The sequence below is a fragment of the Leuresthes tenuis genome, unplaced genomic scaffold, assembly GCF_036924035.1.
Source record: "Leuresthes tenuis unplaced genomic scaffold, fLeuTen1.0.hap1 SCAF_17, whole genome shotgun sequence".
Lineage (NCBI taxonomy): Eukaryota > Metazoa > Chordata > Actinopteri > Atheriniformes > Atherinopsidae > Leuresthes > Leuresthes tenuis.
In genome coordinates this window covers 21403748-21426724 of record NW_027325371.1, presented here as the reverse complement: position 1 = coordinate 21426724, position 22977 = coordinate 21403748, and the positions used below count along the sequence as shown (strand labels likewise).

General features: G+C 44.8%; 4 non-coding genes across 4 annotated transcripts; all 4 read right to left on the bottom strand.

Annotated features, from left to right (window-relative positions):
- Positions 1-11700: 11700 nt before the first annotated feature.
- trnan-guu (transfer RNA asparagine (anticodon GUU)) lies at positions 11701-11774 on the bottom strand. Its single transcript has one exon. It is a non-coding gene; the product is annotated as a tRNA-Asn (tRNA).
- Positions 11775-15188: 3414 nt separating this feature from the next.
- On the bottom strand, positions 15189-15262 carry trnan-guu (transfer RNA asparagine (anticodon GUU)). The gene has a single exon. It is a non-coding gene; the product is annotated as a tRNA-Asn (tRNA).
- Positions 15263-18650: 3388 nt separating this feature from the next.
- On the bottom strand, positions 18651-18724 carry trnan-guu (transfer RNA asparagine (anticodon GUU)). The gene has a single exon. It is a non-coding gene; the product is annotated as a tRNA-Asn (tRNA).
- A 3395-nt stretch (positions 18725-22119) lies between these two features.
- On the bottom strand, positions 22120-22193 carry trnan-guu (transfer RNA asparagine (anticodon GUU)). Its single transcript has one exon. It is a non-coding gene; the product is annotated as a tRNA-Asn (tRNA).
- Between the last annotated feature and the right edge of the window lie 784 nt (positions 22194-22977).

Genomic DNA, 22977 nt, shown 5'->3' with positions numbered 1-22977 from the left:
TGGACTGGCCAGTTTTCTCTGAGCATATAATACACTATGTGAAGGCACACAGGGCTGAGAAACAGGCCCTGGATGATCAGAGTAAGATGCTGGCTACTAAACTGACTCAGCTACAAATAGGTGAACTGGCAAAGCAGAAGAAGGAGAGGGAGAGACCAAAGCCTCAAGCAGCAGTAAGTGTGGCCGCTCCAGTGGAAGGAGGACCAACAGAAGGAGGGGTAATGCAGGCACCCGTCATTACACCCACCATGTCATCACCTCATGTTCAACCAACATCTGCTGTGCCTAATGTTTATCCCACAGCTCCACCAGCAGGTCAATTCCAGAATCAGCAGATCCCTCCAATCCATGTGCACCTCAACCAAGGGGGAGGCATCCAGCAGCCTGCAGCAGGAAGAGGACGTGGTGGCCCTCCCATGCGAGGTAGATGGAGGAGGCCCCAAGGACCGTCTGGGGGACCCCCACCCGGGCAATATCAACCACAGCCACAGGTAGCCTCAACGGCACCCTCATTCCAATCAAGACTGCAGTGCTGGGGGTGCGGACAGACGGGACACATGCAGAGGAACTGCCCTATCAATCCATGGCCAGAGCCCCAACAACCGGGTTCAGGACCCCCAAGCACTGGGACAGGTGCTAATCCTCAGAACAATGGACCATGGATGGGTCCATTAGCACATTGGCCCAGAGAAACCTGATGGGGAGGTGATTTTACCAATTTTAACACAACACCCACATGCTGAACTCACAATAGATGTAACTGTATATAACCAGCATCACCAGTTCATGATAGACACAGGAGCCACATACTCCTGTATAGGAAAAGACAGAGCCAGCCTTCCCCTCTCAGCTTCGAAGATTCGAACAGTAGGTTTCTCTGGGAAAACACAAATAATACCAATGACTGAACCGGTTCCGTTGAAAATAGGAGAAAAGACAATTTATTCTTCTCTTTTATATTCAGCAGATCTCCACAGATGCCAACTAACAACCCAGAGGCCTAAGTTTTCTGGATGAAGCTGATAACACCAGACTCTTTTCTTCATCATGAATGGGAAGCAAGGAGACCACTGGTAATGAATCACTATGATATGGCTAAAGAGCCAACACTCCCACTCCATTGCACCATGTTTTACGACAAAGATCAAGTTCACGAGGACTATGGGAAAAGTTGTGATGAAAACATCAACAACAAAGCACTGATTGTCCAGTACGAAGACATCATAGTAGGACCTCAAGGGGCAGCTGCAGCTGTGAAGTTTGCAGGAAAAGATGTCAGTGACTGGTTTCAAGTCCCCAACTCCACACCTCACGTCACTCTTTTGATTGCTGACAAGTATTATTCACATGACTTGGGCCCCATGGTTCAAGCCGCAAGACAAATCAAAGATTGGACTCCAACAGACTGTCACCAGATTAGTGTCTCCGCAGATGGACAATTTTTCAAAATCACTTTCACCTATGCAGATGAGGTGATAGCAGAAAGGGTTAAGGTATCCAGAGACAGAGTTGGGCTTATGGTGACAACTGAAGAACACTTGACACTATTAGAACAAGTCCCATCCCAAGTATGGTCCCAACACAAGACAGATGTAGGGATAGTGAAATCAGCTGAACCACAGCGATTCCACTTGAAACCAGGCATCAGATTGCCATATCAAAAGCAATATCCCCTCAGACAGTAAGCCATAGACGGTATAAATCCCATCATAACAGGATTAGTGGAGGCAGGGGTCCTGATAAAAACGAACAGTGCATGCAATACCCCCATCTTTCCCATAAGGAAACCAAATGGTGATGAATACAGACTAGTGCATGATTTAAGGCTAATCAATGCTATTGTTGCAGAAGAAGTGCCCATCGTGCCTGATCCACACACATTGTTGTCCAACATACCACCAGGCACAAAATGGTTCACGGTGATAGACCTGTGCTCTGCATTCTTCAGTGTACCAGTGCATCCAGATTCCCAATATTTGTTTGCATTCACATTCAAGGGTCAACAATACACCTACACTCGCTTGCCACAAGGATTTGTACACTCTCCCTCCATCTTCAATCGCGTTCTTGCACATGATCTCAGTCACTTGGACATACAGTCCACCACCTTAATGTATGTGGATGACATTTTGATTTGCTCTGATTCAAAAGAACAGTGCGAGAAAGATTCCATCGCTGTATTGACAGCTCTGGCGGAAGGAGGACACAAAGTGAGTAAGAAGAAGCTGCAGTTCTGCCAAACAACGGTTGAGTATTTGGGCAGACAGCTAAGTGGGGACAAAAGACAAATTGCACCGTCCCAGCTTGAAGCCATCAGTAAAACGCCTAAACCTCAAACTGTTGGTCACATGTTGTCTTTCCTTGGTATGGCAGGTTACAGCAGGCCCTGGATTTGTGATTAAGCTCTCAAAACGGCACCATTAAGAGCTTTGATCCGTGCAGCGGGACAAGGACAACAGTCGACCCAGCTGCAATGGACTGATGAGGCAGAAGGGGCTTTCCAGCTGCTGAAAAATGATCTCCAGACTGCTCTAGCCAATCCAGACTATGGCAAACCATTCCATCTGTATGTGGCAGAAAAGCAAGGGTATGCATGCGCAGTATTGATGCAAGAAACCCCCACAGGTAAACAACCAATTTCGTACTACAGCACAAAATTAGATGGTGTGGAAGAAGGGCTGCCACCCTGTTACCAGGGACTGGCAGCGGCCGCTTTTGCATACAAGAAGGCCTCTGTCATTACTATGGGCCATCCAATATTCTTGTACACTTCACATCAGCTGCATGCAATGCTCACAAGCCCACGCTTTGTGATAACCCAAGCACGACGAACGGGTTATGAGATCCTGCTTTCAGGACCTGACTTGACGGTACTGCGATGCACTACCATAAACCCGGCCACAAGAATGGTATTGCCAACAGAAGGTGAGCCCCATGATTGTCTCAAGGAGACCGACACCTTCATGAAAGTCAGGGATGATTTATTCAATCACCCTATTCCGTCTGACCTGACCTTGTTCGTTGATGGCTCATGTGTCAGGGGCGAGACAGGGAACAAGGCTGGGTATGGAATCGTCCAGCTTAATCCTGATGGCTCCTTCACCAAACTACTATCAGTGAGTCTGGACCAGCCTTGTTCTGCCCAATTAGCTGAGATTAAAGCACTGACAGCAGCTTGTAAATTAGCAGCTGACAAAAGGGCAACAATCTACACAGATAGTGGATATGGCTATGGAGTGTGCCATATAAACGCCAGTATCTGGAAGCAAAGAGGGTTTGTGCGTACTGATGGCACCCCTGTGGCACATGGACAAGCAGTGATCGAACTAATACAGGCCATACAACTTCCAACCTCGTTAGCCATAGTTAAATGTGCAGCACATCAAAACAACACCTCACCCATTGCGGTAGGCAACAATTTGGCAGACGAGGCAGCCAAAGAAGCGACAGGACAGGTAGTGCAGGGACCAATTCTGTTTGAGGAAGATTGTGCACCTATAACAAACCTAGCATCATTGATAGAAGCACAAAACAAGGTCTCGGAAGCAGAAAAACGCCTGTGGGTTCAAAGGGGAGCTGTTCGAACTTCACACCCCCATCTGGGGTTGTGGCGGGGATTCTGCGGGCATTTTGTTTTGCCACTATCTCTGCTGCCTATTGCTATCAAAAAGATGCATGAACCTGATCATTGTTCTAGGGCCCAAGTTATCAGAAAACTGCAAGCTGTGTGGTGGTCGCCATACATGACACCGAGGGTTGATAGAGAACTTGCCATGTGTCCTCACTGTCCAAAGTACAATGTCCGCAAAATGTTTACCCAGCCTTTGGCTCACATTCCCATGCCAGATGGTCCTTTTCGACATCTGGTTATGGATTATGTGGATATGATTGATCGGGTACAAGGAAAAAGATACATGCTGGTTGTTGTTTGCAGGTTCAGTAGGTGGATCGAGGCCTGCCCCACCTCCAAGGCTGATCACAAGGCTGCAGCAAAATTTCTGTGTAGAGAGGTGTTTCCCAGGTTTGGCATGCCAGACACCATCTCATCTGATAATGGTCCGCATTTTGTTTCACAGGTGACACAAGAAATGTTTAAAATCCTGGGTATCAAGCAGAAGTATGGATGTGTTTATCACCCACAGTCTCAGGGGTCTGTGGAGCGAGCCAATGGTGTCTTGAAAACCAAAATAGCTAAAATCATGGCTGATTGCAATGGCAAACTAACATGGGTAGACGCACTTCCCCTGGCATTGATGGCAATGCGCTCCCAAACTAACCGACTAACGCATCTAACTCCTCATGAGATGCTTACAAGGCGTCCTATGCCTCTCCCACAAACTAGAGGACCATTGGAGGGGCCTGCCATGGCTCAGCTGGAACGTGAGTTGGGAGATTATTTACGTGCATTAACTCAAATCCACAGACTTGTGTTCCAAAAGGTGAAAGAAGCCCACGGCAAAGACGAGACACACATTCCCCTTGACATTCGTGACGTCCAAATTGGTGACCTGGTGTTCATACGGGTGTTTAGGCGACAGTGGAAAGAACCACGTAGGGAGGGACCCTTTAAGGTTGTGCTCACTACTCCCACTGCTTTGAAGGTTGAAGGTAAGCCCTTCTGGTTCCACAAGAATCACTGCACCCGCTATAGGCCACCAGACCCACCTGGACACTTTCCAGAACCGTCGGGGTCTGAGCATGCTGAAAGGGCGGCGCACAGCCTCCCTCAGGACACCGGTTCCAGTCCGTCGCCGACCTCCTCAAGTTCTGAATCACTATCACCACATGGTCAGAGGAGGTCAGCCCGTTTGTCAGCCCGTCGGCACAGACCGCAATCCAGTGACTCAGAGCATTCACATGCTGCTGAGACGCCTGACAGGCCCAGTAACCCTCTTACTGACGCAGGTGCTCCTGCAAGTCAGGTGGTGCCTCAAGACGGCACACCAGCACCTGAAGAGCACCATTCGCAACACACACAGGGCTCTGATGGCGGTGTGGCACGTTCATCAGATGGCCCGTCACATGCATGCCCATCGCCACTTTCACCGCAAGAGGAAGTACCAGGCCGGTCTGACCCACAAACTTTCACATATCCGCCCACGCCGGGAGCGGACTGGTTTACCTCTGATTCAGATTAGCTGCATGTTGGTGTTAACCCTCTGTGGGTTAACAACGGGGGAAATTATAGTAACCACCACTGCTAATCCTCACACAGTCACCCCGCGACACACATTAGACACATGCGCTTTGGCAATGACCACATTAGCCACTAACAGAGGGATAATAGATAGTGATAATGGGGAAATTAAATACATAATGCATGTCAAAGCAGATATATATGATTATGTGTTAACAGAAGAAATAGGGGCCGAGTCAATGGGTAAACATTGGTTGGGATATCCCCAAAACGCGGACTGCAGTGGGGAGGGGACGGTGACCATTCAGGTAAGATGCACCGAGACAATGTGTAAAAACACACTAACAGGACAGAGCATGTCAGTAGAAGAAGCCAGAATCAACGTAAGATTGATGAATAAAAGACAAAGACGGGATTTGAACAAATTAAGAACAGCACATTGGAACACAAATTTGTTCCAACAATGGATACAGTATTCAATAAGCGATATGTTTGCAGAAAGAAGGCAGGAAAAACGGGACTGCATTGCCTGCTATAATGCTAAAAAACTGCCCCAAGTTCAAATATTACCAGGGAGTAAGATAGGGGATTGTCCAGACATTTCCAAATGTTTTCCCCACTGTACTATGCACATGGCAGGGGGACTGTCGGGGTGGAGTGGAAACAAGAAGGTCTGCCCCAAAAAGCCTGCTTTTGATGATTATGACACACTGGCAGTACTTCCCCCAGTGGTGCGCCAGCCTGACGACCTTATCTTTCCTTTCTGCATAGCACGAGGAGACGAATTGGAGGAGGTTACGCAGAGAGCATCTGCAGTGATGACGGATGCGGAGGGATTGGTGAGATGCAGCAGATTAACATGGTACCCGAAACTAACCACAGGAAATGCCACAGGAACCATCAAAATATGTGAGACCAGTCCGAAAGCCCGAATACAATGTAAGCAAATAGTACCAAACGGGGGACATGTGATTTATGAACAAAATTCGTCATATATAGCCCAGTACAGACTGCTGGATTTGGGAAAGGGAACAGAACCATTGGGAGATATCTTTTGGACTTGTGAGAGTAACGCTACTATGTTGCCACACCTACCGGCCAATTGGACGGGCATATGTGCTCCAATAATGTTAACAGGACATTTATCCTTAATTACACAAGAATCAAATGAAACTAAAATACACCTTAGGAGCAAACGAAGTGCTCCTGACTCCTACCCAGATAAGGACTGGGACGTTTGGAAAGCATGGGATTGGAGAGCATCCAATGAAGTTTATATTACCTGGGATCAGATCCCCTTGGGTGTTCCTGATGATAACACTGCTATAGGAGAAGCCTGGATAGAGTCTGGGAGGGGATTAGGCTCGGTTCCGTTTGCAGGAACTATAGCAAACGCCCAATACATAGCTAGAAACAGTCGGTGGGTCAATCTCCTTTGGTTTAATCAACAGAGATTTATGAATTTCACTGTCAAAGGGGTGGCGCTAGTGCGGGAACAATTACATGCAACGTCATTAATGACCTTACAAAATAGATTTGTGATAGAAACATGCATGGCAGAGGATCAGGGAGTTTGTGATGTAATTGGGGAAGAATGTTGCACCTTGATTCCAATGCACACAGGCGCCAACGGTAGTTTGACAGGAGTCCTGAAAGAAATTAAGCTGCTGCGAGATGAACATGTGAAAAATTCCAATTGGAATACGCAAATTACAAGCTTTTGGGACTGGCTAGGTAAATTAGGATGGCTAAAATACCTAAAAATGGCTGGAATAGTACTGGTCGGAATTGTGTTGGTGGTGCTGCTGGTGATCTGCTGTGTCATACCTTTGCTCCGCCTCCTAGTATCATGTCTTTTTGTTAGCATAACTGGACAATTCCCTGTAGTGCTGCTGCAAAGCCACCCAGACGTGGAAGAACGTATAGGGCTGTATGAAATATAGGACAATAGGTAGGAAGGTAGATGGTCGCCGCCTGCTCCCCACAAGGTACGTGTTGTAAATACTCACATACGTGTTGTAAATCCTCACATACATGTTGTAAATATTCACGTACATGGTAAATGGTAAATGGACTTGTACTTGTATAGCGCTTTTCTAGTCTAGCTGACCACTCAAAGCGCTTCACTACATGCCGCATTCACCCCACTCATTCATACAGCACGTCTTAGGATATAACTACGTGCTTTCTAAGCATTCACACACATTCATACCCCCAATGATACACTGGGGGAGCAACGTGGGGTTCAGTGTCTTGCCCAAGGACGCTTCGACATGTATCCTGGGGAAGCCAGAGTCGAACCACCGACCTTCAGATTGGTGGGCGACCTGAGCTACAGCCGCCCATATGACATGTTGTCAATCGTCATATATACAAAGGAAGGCAAGTCTCTCGTATACATATTATACTTATATAACCACTAAAACCTACCATGTCTCCATCACAGACTGTTGGAAATGGCGGAAGCTTTCTTTACCCGACCACATGTGGCCGTGGATGATTGGTTTGGTCACAGTTCTAGCAGAGGGGACTACACACACACACCCGTTGGAACACACCCACCCCTAGCTGCCAACCCATTTGTTCTAAATAGGCACCTTGGTGACTCCCAGCAGGACGAAAGGCACTTCGACCCGCCGTCAGGGGGGCCTGAGTGGAGCCAGTCCCAGACACCTCCAAGGGGGAATCCAGCGAGACCAGCAGCAGATCTATCCGACATCCAGTGGCCACCAGCTTTCCGCAGACCTCCGTCCAACCCGCAAAGTCCAGACGATCCAGAGGATCGAGGGCATCCTTCGGAGATCCACATCAACCAACCAGCAGTTGCGATCCAACCGATGGCAAGACCTACGTCTGTCAGACCGACCTATCTTCAAGTCGGCCCGGGTGATAGGGCTCATATCTCAGCATTCCTGACCCGGCCTTTCGATCAGTACATACAACTCAGTGATCTTCGGGGTGAGATTGGTTGAGATCTACTCTGCGCTGCGAGCAGGTCTCACTCCTATGGCCCGCAAACAGATCCAGAAAGTCAGAAGCTCCGCTCATAGAGGCAAGTACAAACAGAACCTGACTAGGGCGAGAGCAGAGCAAGAGCGACTGACTCAGCAATTGGTCCTTGCCCAACAGACAGCCAACTCTCTGCAAAGGCAGATGGATCGGACCCAGGCTGATTATGATCGGGCTCAGCTAACCCTAACTCAACTGCGACAAGCCAATGCCTCTCTTCTCACATTTTGTCAAAACAGACTGCGGCGACAAACCACTGCAGTCAACGGAATAGAAGCCATACTGAGAAGGGGGGTGGGGGAACCCACCTTACCCCAGGAAGGACCGGCTGCAGGATTAAGACAATAGAAATGGGACTATCTGAAAGAGGATGTATAACATATTACGATGGATTAAAGGAATGAAAGTAATTAAGGCAAAGGTAGTAAATACAGATATACACTTAGTGCTTGGTTATGGATAAAGGGAATAATGATTAATATTAGTAAATCGGTAACCTTGCTGTGTAGGCATGGTTCAATGATGCATTCACAAGTGCATACGCACTGTGAATAAGTATATTGCTACATAGCACTATTTTGTGATGCTCTATAGCAATATACATACGGAAGTAGCGTGGGTGTGAACCCTCGGTTGTAAGCTTAGCCTGCGTCACAGGCACAGGCCTGATGGGTGCTTTTAAATTGGTACAATTTAAGCATTGTCCTAGTGGCAATGAAGCTAGTGAAAACAATAATTAAAAATCTTTCTATAAAAAAAGTTTCAGAGGATTAACCCTCATACGTGTGCCAAGGGTTCGCCCTTAGAACAAACCAAAGGTAACTGGCTGCGTGAGCAGAAATGGACATGGTTTGGTGTGTGCTGTTGCAACTATCATTATGTCACAAGTATATTTACCCTGCATGTTCACGTGTGATTTTTATGGTACGATTAGTTTAGTGTTGACATGTTGTACTGCTGACGTTGCCACCTGGCGAGGGCTTTACCTCTCACAATTTACATGTGAGAGGATGTTTCCCTGGCCATGTCTGCAAGGTTCAGCTAGGAGCCGTCAGGGACGATCACGAGAGCCATCTGGATGGGCCAATCCCAGGATGGATTTTAAGGTGAAGTCGTCCAGCTGTCCTTACAGCTGGAACTTCATCTTCTCGTGATCCTCACTGTGGGATGCATATGTGCTGACTACTTACTGTTGGTGTGGTGTTTTTACCTCTATCATATAACCAGTGTGCTGTACTTCATTACTCTGTGTGTGCACGATATCTACTGGAACGTGGTTTTCTTTGATGGGTGGTCCTTATCAGGACCACAGGGGGGAAATGTGGAGTAAGTTTACCGGGCCCCAAAAGTTATAGAATAAAAAGGCATGCTGTCGAAAAATTGAGGCATGCTGTCGAAAATTAAGGCATGCTGTCGACAATTAAGGCATGCTGTCGACAATTAAGGCATGCTGTCGACAATTAAGGCATGCTGTCGACAATTAAGGCATGCTGACGAAGGATAATATATGGAAAGTACCAACGTTTAGCTCTGTGTAAGGACGAGTCAGGCATTAGGGTCATGGAAAGTACCTAAGGTCAGTGTCGAGTCACGCATCAAGTCAGGAGTAGGGGGAAGGACTATTGCATGAATAAAGGTTTTAAAAAAGGCATGACGAAGGGCCCTGCCACGGGTAAGCTAATTGATTAAAACATAACGGTGGAAGATTGGGGAAAACACGCCATATGAAAGGATGGCCCGGGGAGGAGCGTCCACAGGCCCAACTTGTATAAAAGACGGGACTTTCAGAAGAGTTTTCAGACTTAGCCCGGGCTATGTCTCATGTATGGTCGAATTGTAACTCTGCAATAAAACCATCATTGGACCGCGAACCAGCTGAATCTGTCCCATCTTTGACACTCTGTGACTTCTAATCTTTAACTACTGAGTATAGCACATTAGGTAATTTGGACTCCACAAAAGTCACAACAATATCTCTACAGACATGAGCCGTCTCAGGAAGAAGAGACGGCTCAGGCCCATCTGAACACTAAACGCTAAGGACAAACTTTTTCCTTTGCGCCTTTGATTATGAGCGAATATATCCAACTAATGTGTGAGTCATTTTTTCATCATCACCCGTCTTGTATAGGTACTGTACTTTTCAGCAGCATTAGATTTCTAAGATAATGCGTCATTTGGAAGGTCAGACTTGATAGTTTGTAGTATATTGGGTTCAAACTCTCTATCAAGGCAGACAGCATGAAGGTATGTTTACAGACTGTGTTTGGATCTAAATGTGTCTTTATTCTGTATGAACCTGACATTGTCTCACTGCTCTTTGTATCAATAATGCAGATCAGGACCACTGAGCTCCTGCACGGAATCCCTGATTGTTCAGCAAACATTTAAAGTCAGAGTGAACATTCCCGGCTTCCCCAGTTGTCACTGTCAAGTACAGTCAAATGTGCTAAAGTTGATGTTTTCTTGGCACATTTACTTTTCATCAGGGGAGAAGGGCTGCTGAGCAGAATTTTTACTTCCATAAAGATTCAAGTTACATACACATAATTAACCTCTTGGTGACTGAATGATTAATAGAGGTCCATAATTCATGCATTACTTCAGAAAATTCCTAAAATTGCTGCAGAGCAGCATGATTCTCATGAGAAACCTCATCTGAGCTGCACTGTCACCACTCCTGCAGCACTCTCTCCAGAAGATGGAGACCTTGTGCCAGTGTAGAGATTCCTGCCCGAGCACCAGAGATATCACAGTTAAAAGTCTCAGATGATAAGGAGTTGTTTGTGAAAATATAATGAAGCATCTCAAAAATGTTTTAACCACATTTTCACATTTTTCTGTGTAAAGGTTCATTATAAAAGAAGAGTCCACAAAGCCTGAGTAGCAGACCTGTGCTTCATCTTGACTTGAGGCATTTCAGGAGAAACTGTCTTGCAATTACAACCCCAGGGAGCTTCCCGCAGAATAAATCTGATTTATTTATTGTCAAAACAGCTCAACTTTATTTCACTTCAAGAGACCACTGTAATATACACAGTCTCATGGAATACTAATGACCATTTGAATGATAAAGAATCAATGTAAGTAACTAAGATGACTTTATTAAGATTACTTTATTGTCATGTAGTCACACGAAATGACTCTCCGCATCTGACTCATCCAGGTTGGCACCTGTTGAACACACACATGCACGGGGTGACACAGTCATGGAGACAGATGCCATACACTGGAGCGGTGGGGCAGCCAATTACAGCGCCCGGGGAGCATGGGGGGTACGGAGCGGCGAGAGTAGGAATGGAAGTTATTGGAGGACCCACTCTAACCACAGAGCCTGATAGGTTGTGGGTACAGTGGGACACGTTACCCCGGCGGCTTTGGATTTGCTACCAAACATACAACTGGTTGCTTAGCAGTCGATAGAAAAAATGTCCTACTCGGTTGTAAAGGACGGGGCCGGAGCCCGTAGAAAGAGATATATACGCAGACCGTGTTCTGAAGACATGGCAGCAGTATGTCTGAGTTACCAACGATCTGTTGGCAAACAACACACTCGTCCCTGTGTGGGCTCGAACCACCAACCTTTCGGTTAACAGCCGAACGCGCTGGCCGATTGCGCCACAGAGACTCAATGGACAGTGTAATAATTGTGTCTGAAAATCATTATCCTCCCGAGACCCGGCAATTCATTTTTGTCCTCTGTGCATGACATGAGTCTGAGACCTCTAAGTCAGGCATAACTTATAAAATCTATCTGAGTCCTACTGTCCCTCTCAGAGGACATCCTGGGCTCTGTTTTGCTGCCCCAGTTGTGGGGATGTGGCCAACATATCACATGCACTGTCTTTTGAAAATGGCGGGAATTTCAACGTCCATGTTTTACAGAAACAAGAGAGGTTAGTCGACAATGTTTTGCAGATATCATGTTTCTATTGTTAAAAATCTATTTTTTCTTTAATATCAAAGTCTTTACTTCAATTTAGTAACATTTTTATAAAGACAGTATTTTTAACCCTTTCAAAACATAACTTCTATGTAATGTCCTTTGTAGTGGACATCAGGACTTACTAACCCCCATTTTTAATACATCAGGGAGCAGAGGGCTAAGTGAGGCAGAGAAGATTTTGCTATGAGTTGTGGAGGGAGATTCAGATTTGATGAGATGGATGAGGCCCAGAGAGAGGAGGAAGATGAAAGTTCAGAGGAGGATACTGCAGCTGTTGAGGAGCCTGAGCCTGAGCCCGAAAAAACCCATCGTGTGTTATGGATCAGTAGCAATGTGTAAGCTCGTGTTTTGAAGTTTATTACAGTGTGTAGCAATGGAAATGAGAGCAGTTTTAGTTCACACTCTTGTTCTAACACACACACAGGCACAGTGCACAATCAGTTAAAAACTTGATATGGCAAACTACTGACCATATTGATTTAAATATTCAATAATACATCTGCTGAAAGAGCATTGAACTTATACCTCCCCTTTCTTTATCACTTAAGTTTCAACCCTATTGTGGAAGACAGTAATTCTAATGACAACACTGGACACATCCATCAGAACTGGAAGCCCTCTGACTACTTCCAACAGCACATCGATGACCAAGTTTTTAAAGAAATGTCAGAACGAACAAACAATCGGGAGATGTTGATCACTGGAGGAAGTCTAAAAACCACACCAGAGGAGCTGAAAACCTTCTTTGGCATGTCTATGTACATGGCATGCCTCGGATACCCTAGGATCCGGATGTACTGGGCGGCAAAGACAAGGGTCCCAGTTATAGCTGATGCAATGAGTCGAGACAGATTCTTCAAGATCAGGCAGTCCATCAAAGTCACAAATGATCTTGATGTCTCTGATGAGGAGAAGAAGCGTGATCCCCTCTGGAAGGTGAGATCTCTCTTAAACAGAGTGTCTGTTTAATCTGCCTAGGCCAGGGAAGGCATTTGTAGATGAGCAGATAATTCCATTCACAGGCCGGTGTCCTGTACGACAGTTTATGCCCGGAAAACCAAACCCCACAGGACTGAAAGTATTTCTCCTTGCCAGTCCCAATGGTCTGGTACTGGAGCTTGAAGTGTACAAAGGCAAGAATACGTTCACTGTTGACCAACAACTTGGAATCAGAGGGAATCTAGTCTCCAGGTTGGCACAGTCTCTTTCAACAGGAACACACCTGTATTTTGACAGGTATTTCACCTCCATCAAGCTACAGGATAGCTTGAAAACAAATGGTCTCCTGGGTACGGGGACCATTATGAAGAATTGAATCTCTGCACCATGCAAATCAAAGATGTCAGATGACACCAAACGAAACAACAAAAAACAAGGAAGAGGTAAATCTGAAATGGTTGTTAAAAAACCATCTGAGGTTGCCGTGACAAAGTGGCAGGATAACAAGGCAGTCTTGATGGCCTCCACTGTCCATGGGATAGAGCCTCAGGACAGTTGCATGAGATGGTCAGCAAAAGAGAAGCTCCATGTTACTGTGCCTCGACCAGCTGTTGAAGCTGAATACAACAAAAACATGGGCGGCTACGTTTTGTGCGACCGCATGATCAGCTTCTATCCTATGTCAAGCCGCACAAGAAAATGGATCCGTACAGTCCTGCATTTTGTTGACCTGGCAGCTGGATCGAGTACAGGTCAGACCACCAAGTCTCTGGAAAACCAGAGAAAGAGAGGCTGCAGTATTTCAACTTCAAGCTGCTGCTGGCTGAGGAGATGATTGCTCAGGCACAGGGAGATCACAAGGCTGACAATGTGGCCAGTGACGATGAAGAGATGAGTACTGATGAAGAGTACATTCCAACAAAGAAGAGGAGGCCTGTTGAACCTCAGCCCAATGCCAATGTCCAAAAATACGGGGCAGTCCATGTGCCAAAGATGGAGGAGGCTGCTCATTCATCACGGTGCAGAAGAGAGGGATGCAAAGGAAAAACATCTGTCAAGTGCATCGAGCATAACATGTTTCTGTGTGTTTCAAAGGCCAAAAACTGTTTCCTGTTGTACCATTCATGATACGCTGTGATTTGGAGCTGTATGTGATGCCGTAAATTTGAGTATTCAAACATTGTTGGGTGTTCTGCTAAGTTTAAATTCTTGTTCAAATGTTTATTGTGGGGAGTACCAGTAGGGATATTCCAGTAAATATGTGTTTATTTTGGTGCCATGTTTAACTAACCCTGTTTGGTAGTTTGAAGAGTTGACAGTGAGAAATTGCGATAGTATAGGTCAGACAGAAATGTGCTGATTTCCTCCCTCATGTAAAATAGCCAGATCATTCAGATGTCTTCATCTATTTTAATGTTTATGAAATAAGAAGATTTTTTAAAAGAAATCCACATGAAAATGAATTCGGTATTATAACAATACATCATTACATTTTATATCAAACAAGACCCGATGTCCACCACAAGGGACAGTCCAGAAAAAATAAATAGACAATGTTTTTGAAAAAAAATTGTTGCAGTATGTTTCTTTCAACCACAATACTTAAATTATCATTAAAATATCAAAAAAGCAAAAAAATTTTCCTCTTAGTCCCTCATGGCATACTAATAACCATTTGAATGATAAAGAATCAATGTAAGTACCTAAGATGACTTTATTAAGATTACTTTATTGTCATGTAGTCACACGAAATGACTCTCCGCATCTGACTCATCCAGGTTGGCACCTGTTGAACACACACATGCACGGGGTGACACACCTCATGGAGACAGATGCCATACACTGGAGCGGTGGGGCAGCCAATTACAGCGCCCGGGGAGCATGGGGGGTACGGAGCGGCGAGATTAGGAATGGAAGTTATTGGAGGACCCACTCTAACCACAGAGCCTGATAGGTTGTGGGTACAGTGGGACACGTTACACCGGCGGCTTTGGATTTGCTACCAAACATACAACTGGTTGCTTAGCAGTCGATAGAAAAAATGTCCTACTCGGTTGTAAAGGACGGGGCCGGAGAAAAAGATATATACGCAGACCGTGTTCTGAAGACATGGCAGCAGTATGTCTGAGTTACCAACGATCCGTTGGTAAACACACTCGTCCCTGGGTGGGCTCGAACCACCAACCTTTCGGTTAACAGCCGAACGCGCTGGCCGATTGCGCCACAGAGACTCGATGGACAGTGTAATAATTGTGTCTGAAAATCATTATCCTCCCGAGACCCGGCAATTCATTTTTGTCCTCTGTGCAGGACATGAGTCTGAGACCTCTAAGTCAGGCATAACTTATAAAATCTATCTGAGTCCTACTGTCCCTCTCAGAGGACATCCTGGGCTCTGTTTTGCTGCCCCAGTTGTGGGGATGTGGCCAAAATGGCGGGAATTTCAACGTCCATGTTTTACAGAAACAAGAGAGGTTAGTCGACAATGTTTTGCAGATATCATGTTTCTATTGTTAAAAATCTATTTTTTCTTTAATATCAAAGTCTTTACTTCAATTTAGTAACATTTTTATAAAGACAGTATTTTTAACCCTTTCAAAACATAACTTCTATGTAATGTCCTTTGTAGTGGACATCAGGACTTACTAACCCCCATTTTTAATACATCAGGGAGCAGAGGGCTAAGTGAGGCAGAGAGGATTTTGCTATGAGTTGTGGAGGGAGATTCAGATTTGATGAGATGGATGAGGCCCAGAGAGAGGAGGAAGATGAAAGTTCAGAGGAGGATACTGCAGCTGTTGAGGAGCCTGAGCCTGAGCCCGAAAAAACCCATCGTGTGTTATGGATCAGTAGCAATGTGTAAGCTCGTGTTTTGAAGTTTATTACAGTGTGTAGCAATGGAAATGAGAGCAGTTTTAGTTCACACTCTTGTTCTAACACACACACAGGCACAGTGCACAATCAGTTAAAAACTTGATATGGCAAAATACTGACCATATTGATTTAAATATTCAATAATACATCTGCTGAAAGAGCATTGAACTTATACCTCTCCTTTCTTTATCACTTAAGTTTCAACCCTATTGTGGAAGACAGTAATTCTAATGACAACACTGGACACATCCATCGGAACTGGAAGCCCTCTGACTACTTCCAACAGCACATCGATGACCACGTTTTTAAAGAAATGTCAGAACGAACAAACAATCAGGAGATGTTGATCACTGGAGGAAGTCTAAAAACCACACCAGAGGAGCTGAAAACCTTCTTTGGCATGTCTATGTACATGGCATGCCTCGGATACCCTAGGATCCGGATGTACTGGGCGGCAAAGACAAGGGTCCCAGTTATAGCTGATGCAATGAGTCGAGACAGATTCTTCAAGATCAGGCAGTCCATCAAAGTCACAAATGATCTTGATGTCTCTGATGAGGAGAAGAAGCGTGATCCCCTCTGGAAGGTGAGACCTCTCTTAAACAGAGTGTCTGTTTAATCTGCCTAGGCCAAGGAAGGCATTTGTAGATGAGCAGATAATTCCATTCACAGGCCGGTGTCCTGTACGACAGTTTGTGCCCGGAAAACCAAACCCCACAGGGCTGAAAGTATTTCTCCTTGCCAGTCCCAATGGTCTGGTACTGGAGTTTGAAGTGTACAAAGGCAAGAATACGTTCACTGTTGACCAACATCTTGGAATCAGAGGGAATGCAATCTCCAGGTTGGGACAGTCTCTTTCAACAGGAACACACCTGTATTTTGACAGGTATTTCACCTCCATCAAGCTACTGGATAGCTTGAAAACAAATGGTCTCCTGGGTACGGGGACCATTATGAAGAGTAGAATCTCTGCACCATGCAAATCAAAGATGTCAGATGACACCAAACGAAACAACAAAAAACAAGGAAGAGGTAAATCTGAAATGGTTGTTAAAAAACCATCTGAGGTTGCCGTGACAAAGTGGCAGGATAACAAGGCTGTCTTGATGGCCTCCACTGTCCGTTGGATAGAGCCCCAGGACAGTTGCATGAGATGGTCAGCAAAAGAGAAACTCCATGTTACTGTACCTCGACCAGCTGTTGTAGCTGAATACAACAAAAACATGGGCGGCTTCGATTTGTGCGACCGCATGATCAGCTTCTATCCTATGTCAAGCCGCACAAGAAAATGGATCCTTACAGTCCTGCATTTTGTTGACCTGGCAGCTGGATCGAGTACAGGTCAGACCACCAAGTCTCTGGAAAACCAGAGAAAAAGAGGCTGCAGTATTTCGACTTCAAGCTGCTGCTGGCTGAGGAGATGATTGCTCAGGCACAGGGAGATCACAAGGCTGACAATGTGGCCAGTGACGATGAAGAGATGAGTACTGATGAAGAGTACATTCCAACAAAGAAGAGGAGGCCTGTTGAACCTCAGCCCAATGCCAATGTCCAAAAATACAGGGCAGTCCATTTGCCAAAGATGGAGGAGGCTGCTCATTCATCACGGTGCAGAAGAGAGGGATGCAAAGGAAAAACATCTGTCAAGTGCATCGAGCATAAAATGTTTCTGTGTGTTTCAAAGGCCAAAAACTGTTTCCTGTTGTACCATTCATGATACACTGTGATTTGGAGCTGTGTGTGATGCCGTAAATTTGAGTATTCAAACATTGTTGGGTGTTCTGCTAAGTTTAAATTCTTGTTCAAATGTTTATTGTGGGGAGTACCAGTAAGGATATTCCAGTAAATATGTGTTTATTTTGGTGCCATGTTTAACTAACCCTGTTTGGTAGTTTGAAGAGTTGACAGTGAGAAATTGCGATAGTATAGGTCAGACAGAAATGTGCTGATTTCCTCCCTCATGTAAAATAGCCAGATCATTCAGATGTCTTCATCTATTTTAATGTTTATGAAATAAGAAGATTTTTGAAAAGAAATCCACATGAAAATGAATTCGGTATTATAACATTACATCATTACATTTTATATCAAACAAGACCCGATGTCCACCACAAGGGACAGTCCAGAAAAAATAAATAGACAATGTTTTTGAAAAAAAATTGTTGCAGTATGTTTCTTTCAACCACAATACTTAAATTATCATTAAAATATCAACAAAGCAAAATTGTTTTCCTCTGAGTCTCTCATGGCATACTAATAACCATTTGAATGATAAAGAATCAATGTAAGTACCTAAGATGACTTTATTAAGATTACTTTATTGTCATGTAGTCCCACGAAATGACTCTCCGCATCTGACTCATCCAGGTTGGCACCTGTTGAACACACACATGCACGGGGTGACACACTCATGGAGACAGATGCCATACACTGGAGCGGTGGGGCAGCCAATTACAGCTCCCAGGGAGCATGGGGGGTACGGAGCGGCGAGATTAGGAATGGAAGTTATTGGAGGACCCACTCTAAGCACAGAGCCTGATAGGTTGTGGGTACAGTGGGACACGTTACACCGGCGGCTTTGGATTTGCTACCAAACATACAACTGGTTGCTTAGCAGTCGATAGAAAAAATGTCCTACTCGGTTGTAAAGGACGGGGCCGGAGAAAGAGATATATACGCAGACCGTGTTCTGAAGACATGGCAGCAGTATGTCTGAGTTACCAACGATCCGTTGGTAAACACACTCGTCCCTGGGTGGGCTCGAACCACCAACCTTTCGGTTAACAGCCGAACGCGCTGGCCGATTGCGCCACAGAGACTCGATGGACAGTGTAATAATTGTGTCTGAAAATCATTATCCTCCCGAGACCCGGCAATTCATTTTTGTCCTCTGTGCAGGACATGAGTCTGAGACCTCTAAGTCAGGCATAACTTATAAAATCTATCTGAGTCCTACTGTCCCTCTCAGAGGACATCCTGGGCTCTGTTTTGCTGCCCCAGTTGTGGGGATGTGGCCAAAATGGCGGGAATTTCAACGTCCATGTTTTACAGAAACAAGAGAGGTTAGTCGACAATGTTTTGCAGATATCATGTTTCTATTGTTAAAAATCTATTTTTTCTTTAATATCAAAGTCTTTACTTCAATTTAGTAACATTTTTATAAAGACAGTATTTTTAACCCTTTCAAAACATAACTTCTATGTAATGTCCTTTGTAGTGGACATCAGGACTTACTAACCCCCATTTTTAATACATCAGGGAGCAGAGGGCTAAGTGAGGCAGAGAGGATTTTGCTATGAGTTGTGGAGGGAGATTCAGATTTGATGAGATGGATGAGGCCCAGAGAGAGGAGGAAGATGAAAGTTCAGAGGAGGATACTGCAGCTGTTGAGGAGCCTGAGCCTGAGCCCGAAAACACCCATCGTGTGTTATGGATCAGTAGCAATGTGTAAGCTCGTGTTCTGAAGTTTCTTACAGTGTTTAGCAATGGAAATGAGAGCAGTTTTAGTTCACACTGTTGTTCTAACACACACACAGGCACAGTGCACAATCAGTTAAAAACTTGATATGGCAAACTACTGACCATATTGATTTAAATATTCAATAATACATCTGCTCAAAGAGCATTGAACTTATACCTCTCCTTTCTTTATCACTTAAGTTTCAACCCTATTGTGGAAGACAGTAATTCTAATGACAACACTGGACACATCCATCGGAACTGGAAGCCCTCTGACTACTTCCAACAGCACATCGATGACCAAGTTTTTAAAGAAATGTCAGAACGAACAAACAATCGGGAGATGTTGATCACTAGAGGAAGTCTAAAAACCACACCAGAGGAGCTGAAAACCTTCTTTGGCATGTCTATGTACATGGCATGCCTCGGATACCCTAGGATCCGGATGTACTGGGCGGCAAAGACAAGGGTCCCAGTTATAGCTGATGCAATGAGTCGAGACAGATTCTTCAAGATCAGGCAGTCCATCAAAGTCACAAATGATCTTGATGTCTCTGATGAGGAGAAGAAGCGTGATCCCCTCTGGAAGGTGAGACCTCTCTTAAACAGAGCGTCTGTTTAATCTGCCTAGGCCAGGGAAGGCATTTGTAGATGAGCAGATAATTCCATTCACAAGCCGGTGTCCTGTACGACAGTTTGTGCCCGGAAAACCAAACCCCACAGGACTGAAAGTATTTCTCCTTGCCAGTGCCAATGGTCTGGTACTGGAGTTTGAATTGTACAAAGGCAAGAATACGTTCACTGTTGACCAACATCTTGGAATCAGAGGGAATGCAATCTCCAGGTTGGCACAGTCTCTTTCAACAGGAACACACCTGTATTTTGACAGGTATTTCACCTCCATCAAGCTACAGGATAGCTTGAAAACAAATGGTCTCCTGGGTACGGGGACCATTATGAAGAATTGAATCTCTGCACCATGCAAATCAAAGATGTCAGATGACACTAAACAAAAAAACAAAAAACAAGGAAGAGGTAAATCTGAAATGGTTGTTAAAAAACCATCTGAGGTTGCCGTGACAAAGTGGCAGGATAACAAGGCAGTCTTGATGGCCTCCACTGTCCGTGGGATAGAGCCCCAGGACAGTTGCATGAGATGGTCAGCAAAAGAGAAGCTCCATGTTACTGTGCCTCGACCAGCTGTTATAGCTGAATACAACAAAAACATGGGCGGCTTCGATTTGTGCGACCGCATGATCAGCTTCGATCCTATGTCAAGCCGCACAAGAAATGGATCCATACAGTCCTGCATTTTGTTGACCTGGCAGCTGAATCGAGTACAGGTCAGACCACCAAGTCTCTGGAAAACCAGAGAAAGAGAGGCTGCAGTATTTCGACTTCAAGCTGCTGCTGGCTGAGGAGATGATTTCTCAGGCACAGGGAGATCACAAGGCTGACAATGTGGCCAGTGACGATGAAGAGATGAGTACTGATGAAGAGTACATTCCAACAAAGAAGAGGAGGCCTGTTGAACCTCAGCCCAATGCCAATGTCCAAAAATACGGGGCAGTCCATTTGCCAAAGATGGAGGAGGCTGCTCATTCATCACGGTGCAGAAGAGAGGGATGCAAAGGGAAAACATCTGTCAAGTGCATCGAGCATAACATGTTTCTGTGTGTTTCAAAGGCCAAAAAGTGTTTCCTGTTGCACCATTCATGATACGCTGTGATTTGGAGCTGTGTGTGATGCCGTAAATTTGAGTATTCAAACACTGTTGGGTGTTCTGCTAAGTTTAAATTCTTGTTCAAATGTTTATTGTGGGGAGTACCAGTAAGGATATTCCAGTAAATATGTGTTTATTTTGGTGCCATGTTTAACTAACCCTGTTTGGTAGTTTGAAGAGTTGACAGTGAGAAATTGCGATAGTATAGGTCAGACAGAAATGTGCTGATTTCCTCCCTCATGTAAAATAGCCAGATCATTCAGATGTCTTCATCTATTTTAATGTTTATGAAATAAGAAGATTTTTTAAAAGAAATCCACATGAAAATGAATTCGGTATTATAACATTACATTATTACATTTTATATCAAACAAGACCCGATGTTCACCACAAGGGACAGTCCAGAAAAAATAAATAAACAATGCTTTTGAAAAAAAATTGTTGCAGTATGTTTCTTTCAACCGCAATACTTAAATTATCATTAAAATATCAAAAAAGTAAAAACTTTTTTCCTCTTAGTCTCTCATGGCATACTAATAACCATTTGAATGGTAAAGAATCAATGTAAGTAACTAAGATGACTTTATTAAGATTACTTTATTGTCATGTAGTCACACGAAATGACTCTCCGCATCTGACTCATCCAGGTTGGCACCTGTTGAACACACACATGCACGGGGTGACACACTCATGGAGACAGATGCCATACACTGGAGCGGTGGAGCAGCCAATTACAGCGCCCGGGGAGCATGGGGGGTACGGAGCGGCGAGAGTAGGAATGGAAGTTATTGGAGGACCCACTCTAACCACAGAGCCTGATAGGTTGTGGGTACAGTGGGACACGTTACCCCGGCGTTTTTGGATTTGCTACCAAACATACAACTGGTTGCTTAGCAGTCGATAGAAAAAATGTCCTACTCGGTTGTAAAGGACGGGGCCGGAGCCCGTAGAAAGAGATATATACGCAGACCGTGTTCTGAAGACATGGCAGCAGTATGTCTGAGTTACCAACGATCTGTTGGCAAACACACTCGTCCCTGGGTGGGCTCGAACCACCAACCTTTCGGTTAACAGCCGAACGCGCTGGCCGATTGCGCCACAGAGACTCAATGGTCAGTGTAATAATTGTGTCTGAAAATCATTATCCTCCCGAGACCCGGCAATTCATTTTTGTCCTCTGTGCAGGACATGAGTCTGAGACCTCTAAGTCAGGCATAACTTATAAAATCTATCTGAGTCCTACTGTCCCTCTCAGAGGACATCCTGGGCTCTGTTTTGCTGCCCCAGTTGTGGGGATGTGGCCAACATATCACATGCACTGTCTTTTGAAAATGGCGGGAATTTCAACGTCCATGTTTTACAGAAACAAGAGAGGTTAGTCGACAATGTTTTGCAGATATCATGTTTCTATTGTTAAAAATCTATTTTTTCTTTAATATCAAAGTCTTTACTTCAATTTAGTAACATTTTTATAAAGACAGTATTTTTAACCCTTTCAAAACATAACTTCTATGTAATGTCCTTTGTAGTGGACATCAGGACTTACTAACCCCCATTTTTAATACATCAGGGAGCAGAGGGCTAAGTGAGGCAGAGAGGATTTTGCTATGAGTTGTGGAGGGAGATTCAGATTTGATGAGATGGATGAGGCCCAGAGAGAGGAGGAAGATGAAAGTTCAGAGGAGGATACTGCAGCTGTTGAGGAGCCTGAGCCTGAGCCCGAAAACACCCATCGTGTGTTATGGATCAGTAGCAATGTGTAAGCTCGTGTTCTGAAGTTTCTTACAGTGTTTAGCAATGGAAATGAGAGCAGTTTTAGTTCACACTGTTGTTCTAACACACACACAGGCACAGTGCACAATCAGTTAAAAACTTGATATGGCAAACTAC